This window comes from Muntiacus reevesi, chromosome 2 (assembly GCF_963930625.1).
Source record: "Muntiacus reevesi chromosome 2, mMunRee1.1, whole genome shotgun sequence".
NCBI classification, from domain to species: Eukaryota; Metazoa; Chordata; class Mammalia; order Artiodactyla; family Cervidae; genus Muntiacus; species Muntiacus reevesi.
Genome location: NC_089250.1, coordinates 171851246 through 171877340, shown reverse-complemented (window position 1 = coordinate 171877340; position 26095 = coordinate 171851246). Strand labels below are relative to the sequence as shown.

At 47.9% G+C, this 26095-nt stretch overlaps 1 long non-coding RNA gene across 1 annotated transcript; it reads right to left on the bottom strand.

Annotated features, from left to right (window-relative positions):
* Window positions 1–662: 662 nt before the first annotated feature.
* LOC136160217 (uncharacterized) lies at window positions 663–26095 on the bottom strand. The gene is made up of 3 exons (XR_010661570.1): window positions 26033–26095; window positions 3030–3191; window positions 663–2632 (listed from the first exon to the last, which is right to left on the bottom strand). It is a non-coding gene; the product is annotated as an uncharacterized lncRNA (long non-coding RNA).

Below are 26095 nucleotides of genomic sequence, written 5' to 3'. Positions count from 1 at the left end.
GCATCTGAATCCTGATGGGGGGACAGAATCTTTACGAAAACCACGATAGATGCTACTGCACAAACAAACCCTTCATGACTTACAGTCCTCACAAACTACTGAGAGAGGATGTGAGCTTCCAACAGGAGAAAAAACGATAAAGGACACTAAAAGCGTCACAGGAATGGACATCAACTAACAGACGACATCCTAACTCACCAATAGTCAGAGAAACGAAGGCCAGTCTGGTTTCACAGAACTGAGAAGTGACTTTTTTAAGAGCTCTGACGTTCTGCTGAAAACACTCACCGATGGTGGGGAACACCCGGTCACGCAGGCAGCCGGGGAGTCGGGGTGCACAGCCCGCATCCAGTTCCAGGCCTGGGCACCGAGTCTGACCAGGCACATGAAGGCGTGTCCACAGGGGTCACTGCCAGTGACCTGTGGCTCCAGAAGAGGCGTGACGTCCAGGCCACGTGCACCGTGGAGCCGCGGCTGTGACAGGTGCTCCTGGCAGACAGGTGTCAGGAGGGTGGGACAGATCTAGGCTGAGTGCAGGGGCTCACTTCTCTGAGCCAGGCGCGGAGCTGGGAGCCTGCAGTGCTTCTCCTAGTCTCCACCGTCATCCTAGGAGGCATGTGCCAGCACCTCAGCTTACAGAGGAAGAGCAAGGCTGGAAGAGACCCCCTGACTGACACCAAGGTCACTGAGTGAGCCCAGGCCCCGGAGCCCTCCCACCACAGGGACACTTCAGCAGGTGCCGGTCGGACACAGAGGCCAGCGCTGCGTACACTGCTTCAAACAGCGAGCCACTACACCAAGCGAAAGGACAGAAACGTCAGCAGGACGCATCAGATGCTGCAACCACGGCCTGGCCAAGCAGACGCCATTCCAAAATGCAGCGTATCACGGGGCTCCTTCACTAGTTTCTAGAGAAACCAATAACCTAATTTTTTACTATTCCGTACACAACTTGTCTTCTAGAACATCATTCTTACGTGAGAAGTCACTTCTGGATTGGGTAGTTAAATGTCATTCTAATCAAAGCCAGTATTTTCCATCCTTATTATCTATCAGCAAGTTTAGAAAAGGAAACACAGAAGAACAGGCAGCATTATTTACCTTTGACGTACACACTGTTTAAAACTGCCTCTGTGTCAACCCTGGAGGCAGGAGCTGAGGCGATTCCTGTTACAGACAGCGAGCCTCCCCAAGGGAGAGGGGAGTTCCTAGCTTAGAGACAAACCCTGGAAGTCACAGTGAACGTTCACTGCAGGCCTCTGCAGCAAGCCACATCCAGAACAGACTCCGAGACACAGCAGTAGAACGAAGGTGAGGAGGACCCGTGGGAGAACAAGCCTACAAAACACTGCCTGGATCCAGACAACCTGGTTCAAATCAGGGCTCAGATTTTAGCCAGCTGCATAGCTTTCTCTGCCTCACCTCCTGGAAGCAGGGTGCTGCCACTGACTTACATGGTCCCCCACCCTGCTCCCTGGGAGCACCTACCCATGACCCCCCGTCCTCCTCACGGCGGGGCCGCGCCTTTGTCCCGCGTGGCCGCCCAGCACTGCGTGTACGCGGCCGGCAGCGCGGGAGGGAGGCGGGCCCCGGGCCAGGCTGCTGCAGGCGTGGGGGGCTGTCTGCCACCCCCTGCTCTCCTCTGGCTCCTCGGTCACTAATCCACAGTGTGCTCACGCACTGGGCCCTTACCGGGCAGACCACTCCCAACAAAGCTTGAACTGACCGACCGACCACGTGGCTCACAGCACTCAGGGGACCCAGGCAGGCGGCTGAGGGGCACTCTAGGCGGTGTCGGGGCTGGTCTCCAGGGTGGGCGGGCCGCCTGGCCCGAGGCAGCACCCCAGCATCTCACCAGGGCAGGACTCAAGCTTGTTGAACCTCCTTCACACACTTCATTTTATTACAGACACCATCCATGGGGTCCTCACTAGGCCAACAGCAAGATACCAGATTTTAAGTTTTACTCAATTTCACAGATGTCAAAATGTGATGAAAAATTGAGATATCAGAATGGATATGGCCATTCACAGTGTATCTTGGCACACCAAAAAGGGACTGAAGAATTTATTTATGAAAAAAGAACTAGCAGTGATGCTAATGGATTGATGAGCCAAGAATTCCGGGACGTCAGACTCTACCCTAGCTGGCTCAGAGGAAACCTGGCGGAGGCCTCCCTGCCTGTCTACGGGTCAGCTTCCCACAGGGAACTGCGCTCAGCGCCCCCTGCTCCATCCCCACCGACCCAGCTACACTAAACCTCGGAGGGAAAGACAGCAGACGCACTCAGAGAGACCTGTTGTGGAATTAAATCAGCCTTTTCTTCAGTAGCATTATGTGACTTTTTGTCTTTGTGAAAATAAGAGGACTCCCACTCCTCAGCACACACGAGGTGGCTGTGCCGGGAAGGCAGGCCTCACAGCATTGCTGTGCGTGGCACAGCGCTGTCTGCACAGCCGACTTGAGCGCTGCCACTGACTAATTCATGACAAGTACCGGATAGTTAGAAAAATATATATACCCGCAGTGCTGTGACTCTAAACGGATCTCAGAGTCGCCCATCTTTGTCTTTTAAATTAGTCTTCTGCTCTTTTATCCCCTTCACTTATTTCCCATACGTTAACAGTTTTATCTGAAAAGAAAAATTTCATTATCTATATTAAAAGATAAACTGTATGTTATGCACCGGTACTGGCTGAGTGTTACAGCAGAAAACTGTGGTTCTACCCTGGTTTACAGGGTAGGAGTATTAAACATTAGTATTTCCAATTATACACAAACATCTTGTTTCCTGCAAATAAGTAAAGACATAGAGATGTATGTAGAATTAGGAAGTACTACTGGGAGTATGTTTTGCATACTTTGAGTTTTCAACCTGTCACTTGCTACGTAATAATTTACCATCCTCCCAAAGTTTAAAGCAGAAATAACTTCCAAAGAAGGTTAAAATAAAAATGAATCTAAACATAGAAATTAAAAATAAAATCCTAACTCAAACAGCCACTTAAGGAAAAAAAACCAGCTCTTACCATTTGTAGAGAGCAGAAAATAAGCAGCATTCTGTTAGGTAACCACCTAATTTTATCAATTTTTTCTTCAATTTCTAGACTTTTCAAATAGTCCAACTCTTAATGACTTTGAAAGGTACTGTAAACGTTATACTCCCCCCTGGAATGAGGGTGGCTTTTATTCTGCAAGAAAACAGAAAGCCGTTTTAATGAAAAGAACACAATGTAGAAAATCATTCAGTACTCCCCATTTGAATATCAAATGACCATGTGCATTTTTAAAAGTTATTAAAAAGTCTGGGTCAAATAAATGTCAAACAGGTGACACTCAGCATTAACTTTACTTGGAAGAAACAGATAACGAGGCCAAACCCCCAGCCTCCTTTGCCACCTGCAGGCATCTGGCCGAGGGCAGGGTCTGGGGTGCTAACCCGGTGTGCACAGGGGCGCGGGCCGCCTCTGCCGCTGGGTGGGGGGTGGGCGCTCTGAGAGCGACCGAGGGCCCGGAGGGGGAAGGGGCTGCAGCCTGGCCCCGTGGAGAGCCCTGAGCTCACTCCTCCGGGGTGAGCCGCGTGGCACGCTCCCCATCACCTTCGACAGCCGCCAGCACGCGCCGCGCCACCGAGGAAGGGAGTGCTACGGGCAGTCACGTGAGCCGCTCCAGTCTGGGAACCATCGCAGGCTCATGCCGCAGCACGTCAGGGGAGCGAGCTGCGTGGACACACCTGTGGCGAGGTGCTTCTCGTGCAGAATTTTCACACACACAGAACAATCCTACACACTGCAGTGAAAACAGACACACACGCGAATGACCAAGTCTGGGAGGCACAGAGATAATAACAAGGTCTGGGAGTAACAGGGCAAGATGACATGGTGGTGGGTGGACGTGGGGCGAGGCGCGTGTGTCGTCCACAGGCCCAGCGTCTCCTTTTCTTTCATAAAGGAAGACAAGTCTGGGTGCTGGGTTCATAAGGATATTTATACTGATCTCTGAAATCGTCTGCATGTCCAAAATGACACTTTCTATGAAACAGTAGTGAAGTGAAAGTCACTCAGTTGTGTCCGACTTTTGGGACCCCATGGACTATACAGCCCATGGAATTCTCCAGGTCAGAATACTGGAGTGGGTAGCCTTTCCCTTCTCCAGGGAATCTTCCCAACCCAGGAATCGAACCAGGTTCTCCTGCACTGCAGGGGGATTTTTACCAACTGAGCTATGACTGAAGCTCCATGAAATAGTATTTCATAATTAAAAATCAAGGAGACCAGCATTTTAATTCTTACTCTGTAACCAGGATCTAAAATCTTACACTTCTTAACATGTTAGTATGTGTGTCCAATAAATGGAATAAGCACCCTTTATGTCTAGACAGACACCTCCCTGTGATTCTGCATCAAGACCATGTGTTAGGGAAACTCCCCAGACCACCCACACCCCCTGCGGCCAGCGCTCCCCAGCAGGACACTGGCGCTCCCAGCCTGTCCCCGCGGGCGTGGGCTCAGCAGTTCATGCTACTGACGCTGCTCTCCCTCTTCATGGCCCTCACCTGCTTCACAAAAAAAGTCAAATACACCAACAGATACTTCGAGCTCTCGAATGAACAAATATTTAAAAGGACAATCTGTGGCACTGGTGGGTCCCGGGCCTCAGATGTGACTCTAGGAAGAAAAGCGGCCGTCACAGTGCTGCCCGACCTTCCCGGGTCACTCTCTCCTGGAACAGCCACCCCGAGTGCCACCCTCAATTCCTGGAACCTGAGGTCACTGCGAACCCTCAGCCCTTGTCCTCCACCGTGAGGCCCCATGAGCGGGGGATGGAAGGGACTCCAAGCAGCAGAGGGTGTGGGGAACAGGAGACGAGGAGAGGGGGACGGCGGAGTGCACTTTGTTTTGGGGCACGCTGGTCCCGTTAGTTTCGATGTCTCTGGGGGCTCCCGCAGAGAAAACCCATTCTGCATAGAGGTGGGAGCCATATCCACAAACTGCTCAGCCCAGACAGACACACTGGGGTCCTCGGGCTGAGGGCTCTGCTGCTAAAGTGGAAGAGAGCTGGAATATCCGATGCTGACTAGTTTCCGTGGCTCCCTCCTGACTGAACGTTCTGCGTCTCCCCCAACCAAGCAGAGGGCTGCTCCAGCCTCCACAACTTCCACACTTCACTGATTCTGAAAGGCATTCTGACCCCTCGGGAAGTTTCCTGTGGCTTCTGATCGAGAGCCGCGGCACTGTAATGGGAGCAGTGCCATCAACCTCTGAGGTGACAGATGAAGAGTCAGTTCACACCCTCACCCACGCTGTAACACGCAAGTCCACAACGCAGATTAACATACAGCCACCACTGCGGCATCTTACAGGCAGATGGAATAGGAAAGCCTTCCTTTTATATTAACCAAATATGAGGAAAAAGACGGGGAAAAATGTCGCCCAGGGTTTATGAACGTGCCATTGGATGGGCTTATCAAATTTAAACAACTTTGGGTACCTGCTACTGTACAAATCTGTCACAACCTTGACTTAATACTTCTTCACTGAACACTTAATGAGACAGCTTCTCAAAACTACAATACTTATTAACACATTTTATAGCCGGATGCATTTTACTGTAATCTAATTCACATTTGAAGCTAGTGTATTCTTAGGTTTAAACATAAGCCCCCCCAAACAAGAAAAACTTCATTTTCTATAAGGACATTAATAATGTCCATTTTAATAAAATGGCAAACTTCAAGGAGTTAAAAGTGAACTCTTAAATTTAAGATAGCTATGGCTTAGTAATCTGTTGAATAATCCTTCCGCTAAAAGTAATATTCAAATACCACCACCCACTTCCACTTCTGTTGAAAAGCGTATACAGTTCTTTTTATGTAGCTGTGTGATAATCTACCTCCAAAATAAGAATGCAAAATTATGAATTTATCAAATGGTCTGCGAAGATTCAGAAATATGAAAGATATAATATATATATTCGCAAAAGAATTGTTACCACCCCAAATCAGAAAAAAAAACAATTAAAAATTCTTAATGTACACAGACATAATCAAACTGAGGGTGGCAACAGGCACATGTTAATAAAGAGCTGCTATATGTTAATAACCCAGGGCGTGCCCCACGGATGCTACTGCGCACCCCTCTGCAGTCACAGAGGTGCATCTCCTGCTGCAGGAGAGGAGCGAGGGCCCACCAGCCCTGACACCGGAGCTTCTCCACGATGCAGAGGCCAGACCTTGGAGAGGAAAAGCGAACCGCACACCGACCTGCCGGGCAGCAGACAGGAAGGCCCCGGGTCAGCGAGCCCCAGGCCTGGCCACCGCGAGGGGCCCCGCCCTCAGGAGCACCTCCAAGGCCACTCGCCAGGGGCCAGAGGGGTTGGGGGGGGGCCGGCGCCGAGCCCACTCTCCTCTGTGTAGAGTCAGAGGGGCTTCTGCCCGCCTCCCCCGAAGGGAGGGGCCTAACAGACGCACCCACGAGCGAGACTCACCCACGCACGGCTCCTCCAGGGCCCGTGCGTTGAGGCTCGGGGCGCGCAGGGCAGGCACCAGCCAGCGGGCCGCACCTCCACCGCGGGGGAAGGGCTTCCCCTCGCTATGGATGAGAGCAGACAGACCCAGCACCTCACCTCGACCCGAGCCAACCTGGGGGCGGGGCACGGACCCCCCTCTCGCCCTGCGGATGGGGGCTCCGGGGCTTGGCTGGGCTTCTCGTTGACCCCAAGATAGCCTCTGACACAGGACCCTAGACGGTGAACGTTAACACTGAGAAGCTAGTGTGAGAGGAGAAGGGCCGAACGACCTCACCGGCTGGAGGACTGCAACTACTGACCTCCTGTTCCTGCTGGAAAATAACTCCGCCGCCTGAGTCCCCTGGGGCAAGAGGTCTCCAGAGCAATTAAACTCAGCAGTTGAGATGATGTCAGCTGTCAAAAAACAGATGCAATCCACCAGGCTACGGTAAATGCAAAAAATAATCAAAAAGGATCAAAAGAAAGATGAGCACATATGAAATTTCTCCTTGGATAAAGAAAATTTTCCTGAGAAACCTGTAAGTAGCCAGCAGCCACTTCCTGGCTCTGGAGGAGAGTCTGTATGGGTTCATTGGACCCTGGCACGTCAGCATTTCTCTAGACTGGGCTGTCTTGATATATGATGTAGAGTAGAAATTTAGGAAATTAATTTTGAGAAAAAACAAAAACAGAGAAGAACTGGCTCTAGAAGACTGCTGCCCAACGTATAACCCATGCCTGGCATCACCTTTAAAGACAAACCTGGTTCTTACACGACAGAGACAGAAACGCTTCCCCCTACGTGGTGACTGGTTAGCTTCTGTGCAGAGCAACGTCAGCGAGACCGCTGGTCAGAGTCTCAGGTCTGGGGCGTCACTGCCGTTGGTAAGGATGACATCACCACCCAGTGGGATGCTGAGACTTCTGACACGGTCAGCAGAGAGATCTGGACATCTGCTCAGGAGGGTAAGGCCACAGAAACAAAGAGCAAAGCCCAGGCCGGAAAGGCCTCGGGTGTGCAGAGGCGCGCACTCAGGCAGAGGACATGGATCTGGGCTTAGGACACGGATTTCTGGTCAGGAAGGACACCCAGGCTGGGCTTCAGGGGAAACCACCTTCCCTGGGGTTCAGCTTTGCTGAGCACCAACTGATCAAAGCCTTGGGTCTCGTCACCTGAGGGGCTGGGGTAAGCGTGTTTTCTGACCACAAGTAGACTCTTCACCTCGGTCAGCTGCTGCAGAGAATCTCCTCTCTGGCTGCTCCGGGGAAGGGTTGGAGCACTACAGACCTGAGCCTGCAGCTGGGGCCGGCTCAAAGCAGGTATCCTACCTCTGCGTCACAGAGGATAGAGCGTTCAAAGACAAACAGTGTAAACAGCTGTTATACACAACTTACCTACTAATGGAAAATAGACCCCAAAGTTGAAACTACTTGAAGAATGAAGGAGTCTTTTGGGCCTAGAAAAGACAACAACAGTCTCAAAGGCCCCTTGCTGAATCATCTGACTTCGGAGAAAACAAAGCATAACTTTAGTTCCATCCTGATGCTCCAGGCCAGTTGCATCTATCCGGGACTTATCATCCCCTGTCTGGAAACCTACCACCCCCTACACCCGCCCAGAAGCCTTACCACCCCCTGCCCAACTACAAGTGTCATCTCAACAAAAGAATACTCAAAATATCCCGCCTGATTGACCTTTCCCTTATCGCTCCCACAAACCTCCCTATAAGTAAAAAGCCTCCCTGATCCCTTTCGGCGCTCAGCCTGGTCGTTAGGCCAACTGTCGCCCCTTCTTGCCTGAATAAAGGTAACCTACTTCTGTTGAGGTCGTCGTTCCTTTTCTGCCTCCCCGGAACTATGCCTTACAAAGAATGTCCCAGAAAAGTGGCCACAAAACAACGTAACTCTTGAGTGAAAGTGACAGTCACTCAGCCGTGTCCATCTCTTTGCGACCCCATGGACTATGCAGTCCATGGACTTCTCCAGGCCAGAATACTGGAGTGGGCAGCCTTTCCCTTCTCCAGGGGATCTTCCCAACCCAGGGATCAAACCCCGGTCTCCCGCACTGGAGGCAGATTCTTTACCAGCTGAGCCACAAGTGAAGCCCAACTCTTAAAAGATCTGAACAAATATTATTTGTTAATATATGATATCCTTCCTAAAAATAAGTTCTTACTTAGATGAGATGGTTGGATACAATCACTGACTCAATAGACATGAATCTGGGCAAACTTCAGGAGATCCTGAGGGACAGCGAGGCCTGGAGTACTGCAATTCCTGGGTTCACAAAGAATCAGACACGACTTACTGACTGAAGAACAACAAAAATGTACTGAATTCTGCCACCTGGATTTTTTTTTTTAATCTTCAGTAAGCCTTGGGAAAGAATAAAGCTTCTTGTTAGAAGTGTCACCTTTTAAATTAAATTACCTGAAATAACCAAATTTGCTTAAATGAAACCAAAATATTCTTATTGGACTAAAAGGGACTAAAAATTTACGTCACTTATACCCAAGGGGTGCACAATATTATATAATTAATGGTATCCAGCTCTGCCAGTGATTCTCACACTTAATTAAAATGGCATGAATCTTTTAAGAGAAACTCCATGACTGCCAGCAGTGAGAAAAATTATTTTCATTAAGTTATGTAAATATGTATGAGCCTAAACTTAGAAATAGCCTCTGTAGCTTTTAGAAGAGCTCTAAAATCAAAATAAACAAACTAAATACTAACAAAATAAAACCACCAATAAAATTTAAATTTCCAACATAAATTTAATCTGATTACAGATGCCAGTTAAAAGCAAACTATAGTTTATCAAAATGTGAGGTCGCAAATGATGGTCTCAAGATTTAAAATATTTCTCCTATATGTAAAGGTGTATCAGAAAAACAATGAAATTATGACATTTCTTTAAACATGCAGATTCACAGGTCAGTGCAAACGGCTGAAACAAAGTCAGAAGCAGCCCCCATGGTTTATAGAGTAAGGTTCGTTTACAAATGCATGGATGTACATAGGCCCTGAATGCCCCCTTCAACAATCACCATGAGCAGGTTTATCATTTTGCTTTGTTTTACATCTAGTTACAAATACTAGAGCTTTAGTAATAGATATGTTTTCACGGGTATCTATTTTGTCGTTATAGATACCTCGGGCAGAACTAAAACTCGGAAAAAGAGTTAATAAATACAAACTGCTATACACAAAATAGATAAGCAACAGGATTTACTGTGTAGCACACCTGTAGTCAGCATCTTGTATCTTCTAGTAAAAACCTATAATGGAAAATAATCTGGAAAAAAATACACAGAACGGAATCACTTTGCTGTACATCTGAAACTAACACGATACTGTAAATCAACTAAACTCCAAGAAACAAAACCAAAAACCCCTCAGGAACAAAACCTTACAATGCTTAGGACGACAAGTGGCAGCCTCAACAGTAGGTGTTCATAAGCAGCAGGAAGAGGAACCTTTCTCCACTGTTATAAAGCTAGTCTTTCCCTCTTCTTAACAGGTCTTTTTATCATCACAAACAATGCCTCCACAGTGTGGAACATTAAGTAACACAAAAGTGTAGAACAAAAGCCAAAGTCCCTCTTTGCTGCAAACCTGAGCCCTACCCCTGGGGCCCCCAGATATTAGCCATCCAGCACCTTCCTGACATTTACAACCCCTCTCAGTTTTACACGGGATCACTGACCTGTCAACTGCTTCTCACCTTACTCACCTAACATTTCACAAGCTGCTTTCTGACAGGCACAGACCCTTTAATCCACGATATGGGTGCACCACAATGCATTTAATCACTTCACTACTTTTGCACATTTAAGTTTATCCAGATATTACATTGCTGCAATGCACAATTCTAAATATGTCTTCATGAAATGCTGACATATGCCTGTAATGGAGCCATATGCTCCCAACCCTTGCTTAAAGTTTGACAGATACTGTGAAACTGCCCTCCAGAAAAATGAGTTCAAGATACTCTTTCCGGAAAGTGAAAGTTGCTCAGTCGTTTCTGACTCTTTGCGACCCCATGGACTACACAGTCCGTGGAATTCTCCAGGCCAGAATACTGGAGTGGGTAGCCGTTCCCGTCTCCCCAGGATCTTCCCAACCCAGGGAACGAACCCAGGTCTCCCGCGTTGCAGGCGGATTCTCAACCTGCTGAACCGCCAGGGAAGCCCAAGAACACTGGAGTGGGTAGCTATCCCTTCTCCAGCAGATCTTCCTTCTTGCATTGCAGGTGGATTCTTTACTAGCTGAGCTACCAGGGAAGCCCACTCTTTCCAGAAATGTAAAGCAAAAATAAAACCTCATCACTGCTTTAATTAAAATGTTTATGCTCATTAATGTCCTTTCTTTGATGATCTGTATTAACTTTCTTACCCCTTTTAAAAAGTGAATGACATGCTTACAGATATGGTTAAAAATGAGACTCACCATTTGCTTTTCTCACCCGAATTTCCCACATCATTCTCAGGAGAGGTAACGTGATACCTCTGGGGCAGGGATCATGACTCGCTAAGAAGTCACGATGCGCTAAGGTACTTCCTGTGTGCCAGCACTGTACTAAGTCCAGCTCAGGATGCAGAATTCACACTCCTGAATTTTAGTTGCAGCTTTCTGTCTCTGGAGATCTGGATAAAATGGGATGAACTCTGTTTCCAGCCTGCCTAAGTAAAATCCTCACCAAGTTTTCTGAATCTTCCAGGCTCTTCTGTTTTCATGGTCACCTCTGAGCTCCTGCTACTGTGAATCACTCTTCTTGTTCCACACATTGTTCCTCTTCTGCACCATTAACTGACCCAAACAAGCATCTCAGCTTTGCTTTTTTTTAATTCCCAGCAGCAGCAACAAAAAAATTCCTTTTTATGATATATATATACAGTAGATATAGTTGAAAAATTAAAAATCAAATAAAAAATACTCAGAGATTAATATTTGTAATGCATAAAAAGCTTTTAAAAACTGATTTTTTAAAAAACTCAGCAGAAAAATGGACAAGAGATACAATTTGACAATTGATGGAAGAAATGGATATAGTGGATAAACGATCTCAATTGTGTAACTGTAAGGAAATGCAAATTACAACATTAAAATTGACACTAATAGCAACAAAGAGCAAGACGGATGTTCTCGGCACACGCAGTGAAGGTTTAAGTGACCAGCGTCCCTGGAGGACACCCCGGGCCGCGTGGAGAGGTAACGTCCAAGGCCTGTGTGTGTCCTGCGTCTTCCAGCTACAGACATGCCTGCAGGGCAGATGGAGGGACAGTCTCTTTAACACAGCATCTTCTGAAACAGCAAAAACTGGAACCCACTCACTGAGGGCTTGTTAAGTAAATCAGTAATTCATTCAACTAAAATACTGTGCAACCATCAGAAAGCGTCCAGTTGAGCTATGCAAGAAGGCACAGCTTTTAAAACCATTTTTAAGCATGAAAATCCATGAAATTAGAAGATGCTTGTTCCTTGGAAGGAAAGCTATGACAAACCTAGCCAGTGTATTAAAAAGCAGAGACATCACTTTGCCAACAAACATCTCTACAGTCAAAGCTATGGCTTTTCCAATAGTCATATATAGATGTGAAAGCTGTACCATAAAGAAGGCTGAGCACTGAAGAACTGATGCTTTTGAACTGTGGTGCTGGAGAAGACTCTTGAGAGTGCCTTGGACTGCAAGGAGATCCAACCAGTCCATCCTAAAGGAAATCAGTCCTGAATATTCGTTGGAAGGACTGTTGCTGAAGGTCCAATATTTTGGCCACCTGATACTAAGAGCTGACTCACCAGAAAAGACCTGGATGCTGGGAAAGATTGAGGGCAGGAGGAGAAGAGGGTGGCAGAGGAGGAGATGGCTGGATAGCATTAACGGACACGACTGAGCAAACTCCGGGAGACTGTGAAGGATGGAGGAGCCTGGTGTGCTGCAGACCAGGGGGTCACAAAGAGCAGACATGACGAGTGGCTAAACAACAACAACAGCAACAGCTGGGTTCTGGCCCCGGAACAGCTGGGCTGAAACCCTGACCTCAGCACCACCAGCTGCGTGTCCCCAGGCAGGCGACCACAGCTTCTGAGATCCACAGTGTGCATCTGTACACACAGCAACAGAAGCCCTCGCATCTCAGGGGCTGTGTGCAGGGTCGGATGGGCAGAGGGCACGTAGAGCTCAGAAGCGAGCCTGGGTCCCCGCACGTCTCACACCACGCACTGGGGACGCAAACGGGCAGCAGCAAACCGCCCGACAGCAGGACTCGGACCGTGTAAGGGACGGAGAAACCGCTGCTCACACACAAACTAACCACCAAAACAGAGGTACACAGAGATACATGAACAGAAAATGGTCTAAAAAATACACACACCCTGCTCAGGGTGGTTACCTCTGGGGAGGAAGGAGGGGAACGCTTGATTTCACTCTTTCTTACACCCGCATCATTTGAGTTACTTTAAACATTGAACGCTCTGCTTTGGGATTCTGAGACAAAACCAGCAAGCTCCAGGAAAGATGAGAGGCAACAGATAATCTTGAAATCTGCCCTGTTCTGTTATTCCTATTGCTTGAGGCTAGCTTTAAAGCAATCTCTCTCAAAGTGTGGTCCGTGGACCCCTGGGGGCACCCAAGAACCTCTCTGAGGTCTACAAGGTCAAAACTATTTTCATAGTAATGTGAACACCACGCGTGCCACCTTCACTGTATTGTCAGCTGCGTGAATGACCAACGGCAACAGTGGCTGGAGCTGGGGGCCAGCACACATCGGCAGCGCTGCTGTTCACCTCGCCCGTGGCAGGAAGGAAGGGAAACAGCGGGTTTTACTCAGGAACATCCTTGATGACCTGTCAAACGAGTTGATTTTCTCAATCCCACGCCTGAGTGGGAGGCTTCTCGGCGTCTTTGAGGTCCTACAACCCCATGCCTGAGTGTGAGGCTTCTCGGCGTCCTTAAGGTCCTACAATCCCAACGCCTGAGCGTGAGGCTTCTCGGCATCTTTGAGGTCCTACAATCCCAACGTCTGAGCGTGAGGCTTCTCGACGTCTTTGAGGTCCTACAATCCCATGCCTGAGTGGGAGGCTTCTCGGCGTCTTTGAGGTCCTACAATCCCATGCCTGAGTGGGAGGCTTCTCGGCGTCTTTGAGGTCCTACAATCCCATGCCTGAGCGTGAGGCTTCTCGGCATCTTTGTGGTCCTACAATCCCAACGCCTGAGCGTGAGGCTTCTCGGCGTCTTTGAGGTCCTACAATCCCATGCCTGAGCGTGAGGCTTCTCGGCATCTTTGTGGTCCTACAATCCCAACGCCTGAGCGTGACGCTTCTCGGTGTCTTTGAGTTCCTACAATCCCAACCCCTGAGTGTGAGGCTTCTCGGCGTCTTTGTGGTCCTACAATCCCAACGCCTGAGTGTGAGGCTTCTCAGCGTCTCTGTTGTCCTACAATCCCATGCCTGGGCGTGAGGCTTCTCAGGGTCTCTGGTCCGACGTGCGACACGCACCCGGTGCGTTTCCTCCGTCCCGAGCACAGCAACGGGCCAGAGAGAAAGTCCAGGCGCGGCTGCGGTGCTGCAAGCTGCAGGCACTGCTCACAGGGCGCCACTCAGCTGAAACAGCAACGGCGCTTATTCAGACTTTGACATTTGGCACAAATTTTCTTAAAAATGAACCAAGTGAGCTACTCTCTACACAAACTGGACAGTGCTTGTTGCCGATGATAAAAGCCAAGCCTTTGAGAGAATCAGAATTCTTGAAAATGTGTTTCGACTACTACTACTTTGACAGCTTCCTACTTTTAAGGCTTTTCTGATGAGATCAGTATTCATTTTCTCGATCTTGTATAATGAAATACATTAACACTTAGAAGATGTGAATGAATACCAACACATCTAAAGTGTAACTTAAAGAAGCCAGCGTGTGCAGTTTGCTGTAGTTCTGCTATTAAAGTGGAACATTAGGGGCTTCCTTGGAGGCACAGTGGTTAAGTCGCCCACTTCCGTTTCAGGGGGCATATGTTCAATCCCTGGTGGGGGAACTAAGATCTCGTATGCCATGCGGCATGGTCAAAATATAAAATAAGTAAACAAAGTGGAATAACCATAATCAGATGAAAAGGCTATTAAATCATCCCTCCCTTTTCTAATGACATGTAAGTATGAGGCCAAATTTTCATGTATTTCAATAAAACAATTGTTAACAAATTGAATGCAGAAGCAGATCCAGAATCCAGCTGCATCCTATTAAGCCCCACACTTAAAACGCTTGCATCGTGTAAGACAAAGGTACTCTTCTCTTTGTTTTGAGAAAGCTGTTTTTCACTAAAATATGTTAAGATGTAATAGATTATCACAGTGAAACAGTAAATATTTTCAGTTGTCCTAATTTTCAACACAGTAAATACTGATAGCTATAACCCTCATGGTTTTCAAAAATTACTAAGAATATAAAACCAAGAGGCTCTGGAACCAAAAGGCTTTGAGAACTACTGGCTTAGCACAGGGCAGGCAACCACCACCTGAAATCAAAACCTGGCCCTTGCTGGTCAGTAGATACTGGTCCCGGCCGACGGCCCTGCCCTTGCTGGTCTGGAAGCAGTGGTCCTGGCTCATGGTCCCTGCCTCATGCTCCTGGGGCCTGCGGCTGCTTTCCTGCTACAAAGGCATAGCCCAACTGAGCAGATGAGATAAAGACAAGACCGGCCTGCAACGTCTGGAAGACTTATTATCTGGCCCTTTAAGGAGAACTGGAAACCTTCTGATTTAGAGTAAGTCCACGCTCCTGGCCTTTACTGCTGCAGCAGTGTAGCCCTACGCGTTTCGGCCTCCTCTCTCTCCCCATCACCACCCATCTTCCAAAGGCCAGAGTGACCTTCCGTAAAGCTGATGCTGCGCCTTTACTTAGAATCTGAAAGGTCTGTGAGCACATTCCAGGTTCTCGGCATGGAACTCCAGGCGCCCCCTCACCCCTCGGGCCCTCCCCTCTTGTCAAACACTCCAGGCCCTGCTTCCCAGAGTGCACACACCTCACCCTCTACAATTTCCACTCCAAGCCCTCAACCTGGACGCTCTTCTCCCCCTCCCAACACTCTGACTCCCTGTCACTCCCCACCCGAGTCCATGTACCGGGCACACGGGCACCTTCCCTCTGCACACCCTGCCCTCACCACGGGGCAAGGACCCATCTGCGGGCCAGTCCCTGTCTAAACGGAGGTTCTGAGGCGGACACTGGGTCTCTCCATCCCAACAGGAGCAGCCTCTCAGCACTCCGCTGCGAGCTATGCAGCTGAACCAAGCTGAAGTCAGCCCCATAACACCCTTCATTTTCCCAGGCCGGCTTCCTGGAGCAAGTTATTAAGTGACAGAGTAAGTTATGGAGGAGGAAATGGCCACCCATTCCAGTATTCTTGCCTGGAGAATCCCATGGACAGAGGAGCCTGGCAGGCTACAGTCCATGGGGTTGTAAGAGTCGGACACGACTTAGTGACTAAATCACCACCAGAGTAAGTTATTTACCTATGCAAGAGGGTCTCTTAAAAAAAAAAAAATCAACATTTCCCTATCATCAAAGAGAACACAACAAATGTCCAGGGTGTGGAGAAAAGGGAACCCCATGCACTGTTGGGTAGGAATGTAAACTGGGGCAGCCACTGTGGAAAACAGCATGGAGCTGTCTCAAAGAACTAAAAATGGACTTACTGTATGATCCAGCAATTCCACAACTGGGTATATATTTGAAAAGAACAAAGACATTAATTTGAAAAGATACATGCACCCCAATACTCACAGCAGCGTCATTTACAATAGAGAAGACATGGAAGCAACCTGAGTGTCCAATGGACAAAGACGTGGTACATACATACAGCGGACGATGACTCAGCGTAAAGAGTGAGACTTCGCCAATGGCCTTGGGCGGTACTGGGTTTAGTGAAGTGAGTCAGGCAAACACTGCATGTTATCATTTATATGTGGAATCTAAGAAATACAACGAACTAATTAATATAGCAAAAACGAAGGAGACTAACAGAACACACTAGCAGTTATGGGGGGAGGGGGCTCTGGGGAGGGGAAGTGAGAGGCACAAGCTATTCGGTCTAAGACAGGCTTAAGGATGCACTGTACAACGTGGGGAATACAGCGAACGTTTTGTAATGACTGTTAATGGAAAGTAACCTTTAAAAATTGTATAAATTTTTTTTAAAAAGACACCGACATCTTAACAGTTATCAGTTACTGTGAGCCAGTTTGCAGACGCTTTCCCTGAATTATCTGGAATCTAACAAACCTGTAAGGGTCACAGGAAACAGCACCCCTCTGTTACACATGAGGAACAGATGGTAAGTAACCTGTCAGGTTAACACAAAGCTAGTAAGAAAGTTGAAAGGGATTTGTACCAAAGTCTGTATCTTGATGAATACCAAGTTGAAGAGCAAGCCTAACCTGTAAGATAAAACTGGAAAACAAGCAGGATACAGCCAATGCTCAACACCATGACCTGCTAAGTGACAGGAAGGTCAGGTTCTGATACAGAATACTGGATGTGAAGAGTGGCTGGGCAATGGTCCATAAAGTGGAATCTGATATAGATTTAGACGGATGAGTAGGTGTGGAAGGAAGACAGGAATCTAAAACAGTACAGAAATCCACCACTTAGGGTTTTTTAAATTTTGGTCACCCCACTTGGCTTGCAGGATCTTAGTTCCCTGACCGGGGATCGAACTTGAGGCCCCAGCAGTGAAAGCCTGGAATGTTAACCACTAGACCACCAGGGAATTCCCGAGAAATCCCCCACTTTTTGAAAGCTTGCTGTATATCATTTCACTTTAACAAAAGACCTGCATCAATAACCTGTCCTTGCTAACTGAAAGACAGCCGAAGAGTCTCACTTTTGCAAAAAAAAAGAAAAGCCGTCAGCGACTGTTTTGCAGGGAGTGTTCACACAGGCAGTGCGCCCCGAGCAGCAGGGGCCTGGCAGGCCGTCTCCAGGAACGACGGTCAGCACCTCGGCGCCAGGTCGGCGGGGCTCTGAACCGTGTCTCGGTGTCTGGGTCCCACCTCGGCTCCTCTGTGCCTCCTCAGCAACGTGCGTCCTAAGCAACTGCCTCTTGCCTTCACACCACTTCAGCTTACGGAAGGCTCTGCAGATAGGATGGGCTCTGTAGACAGGCTCTTCCAGATATGAAGGCAGGGGAAACAGGTATTCTACACTGGGAAAGAAGCAGGAGCCAAGAGCAAGGGATGGGAAAGATCATTAAATAATAACAGAAAAACCAGGTCCCCCATGGAAGGGACCTGGGTGAGTGGAGGGGGGGAGGTCAGGAAAAAATATGAAACTGTTACTTTCACATTTAAAAATAGGTACAACCAAACCTAAACACCTTAAAAATCATGAGAATTAATGAACAGCTGGACCTAACACTCCAACAACACCTTGTAGGTTCAAAAGCACTGCACTGTTTTATCTCAACAAAAATCTTATTATGTGATTTCCAGATAAGCAAGCTGAGGTTTAGAAAGGGACTTCAAACTTGATAAATAGCAGACACAAACTGAACCCAGAACTTCCCATCAAAACAACAGATTTTAATAGTCAAGGGATATGATCTGGCCCTACCATGAACCCTGTAAACCTGCACCTGACTATATCACCAGGGTCAGTCCCGCTCCCTCACTGCACAGCCTGACTGCGGACACAGGTGCTCGGCAGGCGCAGCGGATGCATCCATCTAAAGGAAACTGCCGATCTCCGATTTCCTGAAGGCAGAATCTCCTAAATGAAACTGCAAGAATGCTACTAGATTGTTTTCTTGTTTGATGGCCTTCCCCACAAGATGCTTTCCTGAAGGCCCTTTTCAGTGACACGGGTATAAATATTAAGTAAATGGGAATTCTAAAACAGAAGGTAGACACCAAACGGAAAACAATTCAAATAATCAGATAAGGTGTCACACTGTGACTTAAAAAAAAAAAAGATCAATGATAAACACTGCATCTCTGTTTTCTTTTCACAGGAAACAACTCAATACTCCAGAAATCATGACCTTGACTGAAAAACTTCTACATTCACAAATATGGTATTTCACTGATTCTAGAGAGCCCAGTTCCTCTCATTTAAATGTCTTGTGAAATCCCATGTATCTAACAGTCAATGAAACATACTGAACATTCCTTCTATTCATGCCCAAGTGCTCTTAATTTTTGTTATCCTTCCCCAATTTAAATGTTTCTTTCTTTCATAATATCTATGCAAACCCATTTATGAAGAGTGGCCATACCAGATTACCCAGATACCCATATGATTTATACAACTTCCCAGACTCAAGATTGAGGTTAGCAGATGAACCTTTAATTTTGTTAAGCACTATTTCTTTAGAAAAAGATTAATGCCTAACTCAAAGGAACAGATTAGATTATGAATTAACAAACAGATTGTACAAAAAACTATTTAAATCTGGGTAGCAGTTCATAGAGCTTTGCCAAGAGAATGTATTGGTCATAGCAACACCCTCTTCCAACAACACAACAGAAGACTACACATGGACATCACCAGAAGGCCAACACCGAAATCTGATTGATTATATTCTTTGCAGCCAAAGATGGAGAAGCTCTATACAGTCAGCAAAAACAAGACTGGGAGCTGACTGTGGCTCAGATCATGAACTCCCTACTGCCAAATTCAGACTTAAACTGAAGAAAGTGGAGAAAACCACTAGACCATTCGGGTAGGACCTAAATCAAATCCCTTACAGTGGAGGTGAGAAATAGATTTAAGGGACTAGATCTGACAGACAGAGTGCCTGATCAACTATGGACTGATGTTCATATGGATGAAGGTTCATGACATTGTACAGGAGACAGGGATGAAGACCATCCCCAAGAAAAAGAAATGCAAAAAAGCAAAATGGCTCTCTGAGGAGGCCTTACAAATAGCTGTGAAAAGAAGGGAAGCAAAAAGCAAAGGAGAAAAGGATATACCCATTTGAATGCAGAGTTCCAAAGAATAGCAAGGCAAGACAAGAAAGCCTTCCTCAGCAATCAATGCAAAGAAACAGAGGAAAACAATAGAATAGGAAAGACTAGAGATCTCTTCAAGAAAAATTAGAGAGACCAAGGGAACATTTCATGCAAAGATGGGCTCAATAAAGGACAGAAATGGTATGGACCTAACAGAAGCAGAAGATATTAAGAAGAGGTGGCAAGAATACACAGAAGAACTGTACAACAAAGATCTTCATGACCCAGACAATCATGGTGTGATCGCTCACCTAGAGCCAGACATCCTGGAATGTGAAGTCAACTGGGCCTTAGGAAGCATCACTACAAACAAAGCTAGTGCAGGTGATGGAATTCCAGTTGAGCTATTCCAAATCCTAAAATATGATGATGTCAAAGTGCTGCACTCAATATGTCAGCAAATTTGGAAAACTCAGCAGTGGCCACAGGACTGCAAAAGGTCAGTTTTCATTCCAACCCCTAAGAAAGGAAATGCCAAAGAATGCTCAAACTACCACACAATTGCACTCATCTCACATGCTAGTAAAGTAATGCTCAAAATTCTCCAAGTCAGGCTTCAACAGTATGTGAACTGTGAACTTCCACATGTTCAAGCTGGTTTTAGAAAAGGCAGAGGAACCAAAGATCAAATTGCCAACATCTGCTGGATCATCAAAAAAGCAAGAGTTCCAGAAAAGCATCTTTTTCTGCTTTACTGACTATGCCAAAGTCTCTGACTGTGTGGATCACAATAAACTGTGGACAATTCTGAAACAGATGGGAATCCCAGACCACCTGACCTGCCTCTTGAGAAATCTTTATGCAGGTCAGGAAGCAACAGTTAGAACTGGACATGGAACAGCAGACGGTTCCAAATAGGGAAAGGAGTACGTCAAGGCTGTATATTGTCACCCTGCTTAATTAACTTATATGCCGAGTACATCATGAGAAACACTGGGCTGGAGGAAGCACAGGCTGGAATCAAGACTGCCAGAAGAAATATCAATAAACTTATATGCAGATGACACCACCCTTATGGCAGAAAGTGAAGAACTAAAGAGCCTCTTGATGAAAGTGAGAGAGGAGAGTGAAAAAGCTGGCTTAAAGCTCAACGTTCAGAAACCTAAGATTATGGCATCCGGTCCCATCACTTCATGGGAAATAGATGGGGAAACAGAGGAAACAGTGAGAGACTTTATTTTTGGGGGCTCCAAAATCACTGCAGATGGTGACTGCAGCCATGAAATTAAAAGACCCTTGCTCCTTGGAAGAAAGGCTACGACCAACCTAGACAGCATATTAAAAAGCAGAGATATTATTTTGCCAACAAACGTCTGTCTAATCAAGGCTATGGTTTTTCCATTAGTCACGTATGAACGTGAAAGTTGGACTATAAAGAAAGCTGAGTGCCAAACCATTGATGCTTTTGAACTGTGATGTTGGACAAGACTCTTGAGAGTCCCTTGGACTGCAAGGAGATCCAACCAGTCCATCCTAAAGGAGATCAGTCCTGGGTGTTCACTGGAAGGACTGATGTTGAAGCTTAAACTCCAATACTTTGGCCACCTGATGCGAAGAGCTGACTCACTGGAAAAGACCCTGATGCTGGGAAAGACTGAAGATGGGAGGAGAAGGGGACAACAGAGGATGAGATGGCTGGATGGCATCACCGACTCAATGGACATAGGTTTGGGTAGACTCTGGGAGTTGGTGATGGACAGGGAGGCCTGGCGTGCTGCAGTTCACGGGGTCGCAAAGAGTTGGATAGGACTGAGCAAGTAAGCTGAACGGAACAAGTTCATGACAAGCCCCTCCTCTAACTCTTTCCCACTGTTCCTCCAGAAAATCAGGAACGTACCGAGCGCAGACCCAGAGCTCCCCTGCAGGAGGGCAGCCATGGTCCTGAGAGGGCGGGCGGGAGAGGCTATCTTGGCACCTGTCTGAGGTGTCTGTGTAACGTGTTCTCCCAGACTTTGAGAATGGTCACTCTGAAACCCTTGTTACTCAGCTCAGAGCATTTTGATAGGCACCTCTTTTAAAGACCTCTCATTTCCATTTTCTTTCAGAGGTCACTTTCTACAATTCTTGGTGGGGAGATCTCTCCTGGACTTTTGAAGGACAGGGCAATCCCAAAGTGGGGCAGCCACATCCCACAGCGGGGGCTTCATCAGTGCTGGCCACAGATGGCCGCTGACACAGGCCAGCAGGCGTGGGCTCTGGAGCCAGCCGGCCAGCTGCAAGCCCTGGCCTGGCCACCCTGCCGACCAAGTGACCTGCCCCGGTGCCCTGGCTTCCCTGTCTAAAGCTGGGAAAAACAAGAGCCCCTCCTTCCCAGGGCTGTGTGAAGACTGAATGAACGGACACAAGGCACCTGAAGCCAGCTCTGGAACATAAGAGACTCAACATCTTTAGCCATCTTTACCTCCGGGATGGGTCTTCTACAACAGGGGTACCACCCTCCAGGTCGTGGACTGGTACCTCCCGTCAGACCAGTGATGGCATCAGGTTAGACATGAAGTGCACAATAAACGTAACACGCTTGGATCACCCTGACCCACCCCCACCCCTGGTCTGCAGAAACACTGTTTTCCACAGAACCGGCCTTTGCTGCCAAAAAAGCCTGGGGACTCAGCTCTGTAAGGTGGAGGGGGGGGGGCACCCAGCCCTCTAGTTTTAAGTAGAGCGCACGCTACTGCAGACGGACAAGGGAAGAACTGCAACACGGGGGACACCTGCAAAAGATGTCCGCGGTGAGAGGGCCCTAGGGAAGGGACAGTGCTGGGAGGCGGCGAGTCAGCACCACGTGAGGAACCTGCCCCCGTTCTGAACAAGGTCCCAAGGGCAGTCCCCGTCTAGGGCGTAAGGGCCTGGACCAGGAGCTGACAGCTCTCCTCACTTCCTTCTGGAGTCTCCCCCGGCTTTGTTACTTTGACGCCTGCTCACCTACTCCACCTTCAGGGGTGATGCCTACCACGAAGGCCAGCTTGTCGTAGGGGAAGGAGAGAGGGCAGGCCACCAGTGACTGTCACTCACATATCCTGTCACCAGCAGCAGACACTGACTAGCTCCTCTTGAGTCCATCTCTATCCCTGCCTGAGGGGAGCACGATGGCTGACCTGACCCACAAACAATACCCTGTTATTTAAAAAAAAAAAAGCCACCATCAAATCTTACACATTATAATTCTTTCTTCAGGTGTCCCCCAAAACTAACAGTTTTAAAAGCAAAAAGGAAATCAAAAGCCTCTCTCCACTGTACTGACCCTTCAGCCTTCAGAAGTCAGGGGAGCCCACCCCGCCCTGCACCTTCACGCTCACTCAGCGCTGCCCGCACTCAGCGCAGGAGAGGTCCACCTCAGTCTCCCCTCCTCATCCCCCACGGCAGTGGAAAGCAGAATGACCTCCGGACTCTCAGGTTACCAGAGGACTCTTCAAAGTAGAGCTTGGAGTAGAACAAAACACTCACCAGTCACAATCTGAATAAATAAATTCACTGCACCTCTAGTCCAAAAGTCCAAGGATCAGTGCACAATAACCTCCCTTAAACTATGAATCTGCCATTAATCATCTCTCATCAACATTTCTTCACCATGGTTGAGTCTCACTTCATTGACCCACTACAGCCTTTGACTGTGTGGATCATAACAAACTGTGGAAAACTCTAAAGAGATGGGAATATCAGATCATCTTCCTGTCTCCTGAGAAACCTGTATGAGGGTCGAGACACAACAGTCAGAACCCTGTGTGGAACTGCCTGGAGAAAGGATAAACAAGGCTGTTTACTGTCACCCTGTTCAACTTAGACGCAGAGCACATCATGCAAAATGCCAGACTGGACGAGTCACAGGCTGGAATCGAGATTGCCAGGAGAAATATCAACAACCTCAGATACTTGGACAATACCACTCTAATGGCAGAAAGTGAAGAGAAACTAAACAGCCTCTTGATGAGTGTGAAGGAAGGCAGTGAAAAAGCCAATTTAAAACTCAATATTAAAAAAAACTGAGATCATGGCATCTGGTCCCATCACTTCATGGCAAATAGAAGGGGGAAAGGTGAAAGCAGTGACAGATTTCCTCTTGGGCTCTAAAATCACCACAGATGGTAACTGCAGCCATGAAAGTTAGAAAAGGACTGCTTCTTGGCAGGAAAGCTATGACAAACCTAGATGGTGTGTTAAAAAGCAAAGCTACCACTTTGCCAACAAAGGTCCGTATAGTCAACACGTCATTCCATTTGTCACGTATGGATATGACCGCTGGACAATAAAGGAGGCAAAGCACCGAAGAATTGATGCTTTTGAACTCTAGTGCTGGAGAAGTCTCTTGAGAGTCCCTTGGACAGCAGGGAGATCAAACCAGTCAATCTTAAAGGAAATCAATACTGAACACTCTTTGGAAGGGCTGAAGCAGAAGCTCCAACACTTTGGCCACCTGATGCAAACAGCTGACTCACTGGAAAAAACCCTGATGCTGGGAAAGATTGAAGGCAGAAGGAGAAGAGGGCGACAGAGGATGAGATGGTTGGATGGCATCACCGATTCATTGGACATGAACTTGGGTAGACTCTGGGAGATGGTGAGGGACAGAGAAGCCAAGCTTGCTCTGAACAACAACGATCAACATTTCTTCACCAAGATTGAGTTTGGGCACAACCAGCTTCAGGACAGACTTGGCTTCTTAATTCTGGTTGTTTAACAATCACTACACTACTTTTTCTTCCTTTCTCATGGACTTTCAAGATAATGATACAATTTAAACACTGTCACACCTATTCGATAAAATGATGAATGTTATCAATGTTAACCCTGAAGGATCACTGAAACCAAAGTATTATGTGAAGTAAAACAGAAGGCTTTGAATACATACAACAAGCAAAAAAAAAAAAAAAAAAAGTGGGTAATTACCACAAAGTGATCTAAGAAAAGAGATAACTCAAAATATCAACCTTTTAGATATATTCAAAATTTTAGTTAAAGTAGGGGCTTAAAATTGGGAAAAAAGTCTGAGTTTAGTTCAGAAAACAAAATATTTTTGTTAAGATTTTTAAAAGTAAAAATACCATTTTCAAAGTATAACAGCAACACTTAAAATAGATCGTTTTTGTTAGACTTAAATTTTAATTCACTCAGGTTATCAACTAAACCTTCTTATAAAAAGGGAAGAAACCGGAAGTTAAGACAGACAGTAAGCCCTCCCACCTCTCTAGCCATAAACAAACCGGTTTTGCTTTACTCCCAAAAGCAATTTTCAGTAAGCTGAAGTTACCCATTTGAGACTGCAAATGAAAAATGCGTTAAATGAATACAAAGAAATAATTCTGTCTCAAATCATATACATCTGCACAAACGTGCCAAGCACAGTTTTACCTGCTTAGTAATCTAGGCACTGTTTCGCTCCCAGGCCAAGGGTGTCCAGATGTCACTCTACCCCGGTGAGGTGCAGAGTGAAGGACGCAGCGAAGGTCATGGGAGGGGGCCGAGGTGGAGGAAAAGGACCGGACACCTGAACAGAGGCTGTTAGTTCCTTGGGGCAAAGAAGGTATACTTCACGGAAAGACATACACTTTTTAAAGAGAAGCCAAAGGCTGGACTATAAGGAAAGCTGGGCGCCGAAGAATTGATGCTTTTGAACTGAGGTGTTGCAGAAGACTCCCCTGGACTGCAAGGAGATCTCACCAGTCCAGCCTAAAAGAGATCAGTCCTGAATATTCACTGGAAGGACTGATGCTGAAGCTGAAGCTCCAATACTCTGGCCACCTGATGCGAAGAATTGACTTATATGAAAAGACCCCGGGAAAGAATGAAGGCAGGAGAAGGGGACGACAGAGGATGAGATGGTTGGATGGCATCACCGACTGGAAGGACATGAGTTTGAGCAAGCTCCGGGAGTTGGTGATGGACAGAGAAGCCTGGCGTGCTGCAGTCCATGGGGTCGCAGCGTCGGACACGACTGAGTGACTGGACTGAACTGAAGGTTCCCTAGGTTGAGTAACGTGGTCGCACACAGCACAGTCACTACACGACTCCAAATAAACTGCGCCCCTGCGCACCAAGGGAGAGTGAGAAGACACACAAGGCGGCGGGAAGCGCCCTGCGCCCTAAAGCTCCGCGCCGGGACTAAGGGAAAGACCACCCGGCCTCAAGTAGCCCATAAGGTCCAGCAGCGCAGCCTGGAGTGGGAACCTCACACCGCATCACTGGAGGAGCGGGAGGGACGGACAGGAAACCCGGGGCGAGCGGCCCAGCGCAGGGGGCAGCCACCTGCCGCGGAGTCACCCGCGGGCCCTCGGGCTCTGAGGCTGACCCCGGGCTTCTCAGGCAATCCCGGGGCCGCCTCCCCGCGGCGGGCCGGACTCCGAGCGCCCTGGCGCCCCCACCTTCCGCCCGTGCTGTCCACGGCCCCCTGACCTGCGAGAAGCACCACCGCAAGTGGTTGCCGCCCGCCGGGCAGCCGCCGGCTCCGGTTCCCGCGGAACGCCGGGCGCGAGAGCCCACGGCCCCCGCCCGCGCTCCCGTCCCCACGCAGCGAGGCCCTCACCCGCCAAGGCCGCAGCGCCGCCGCCGCCCACGCACCTCAGCCGGCCGCCGCCGCGGGCTTTTT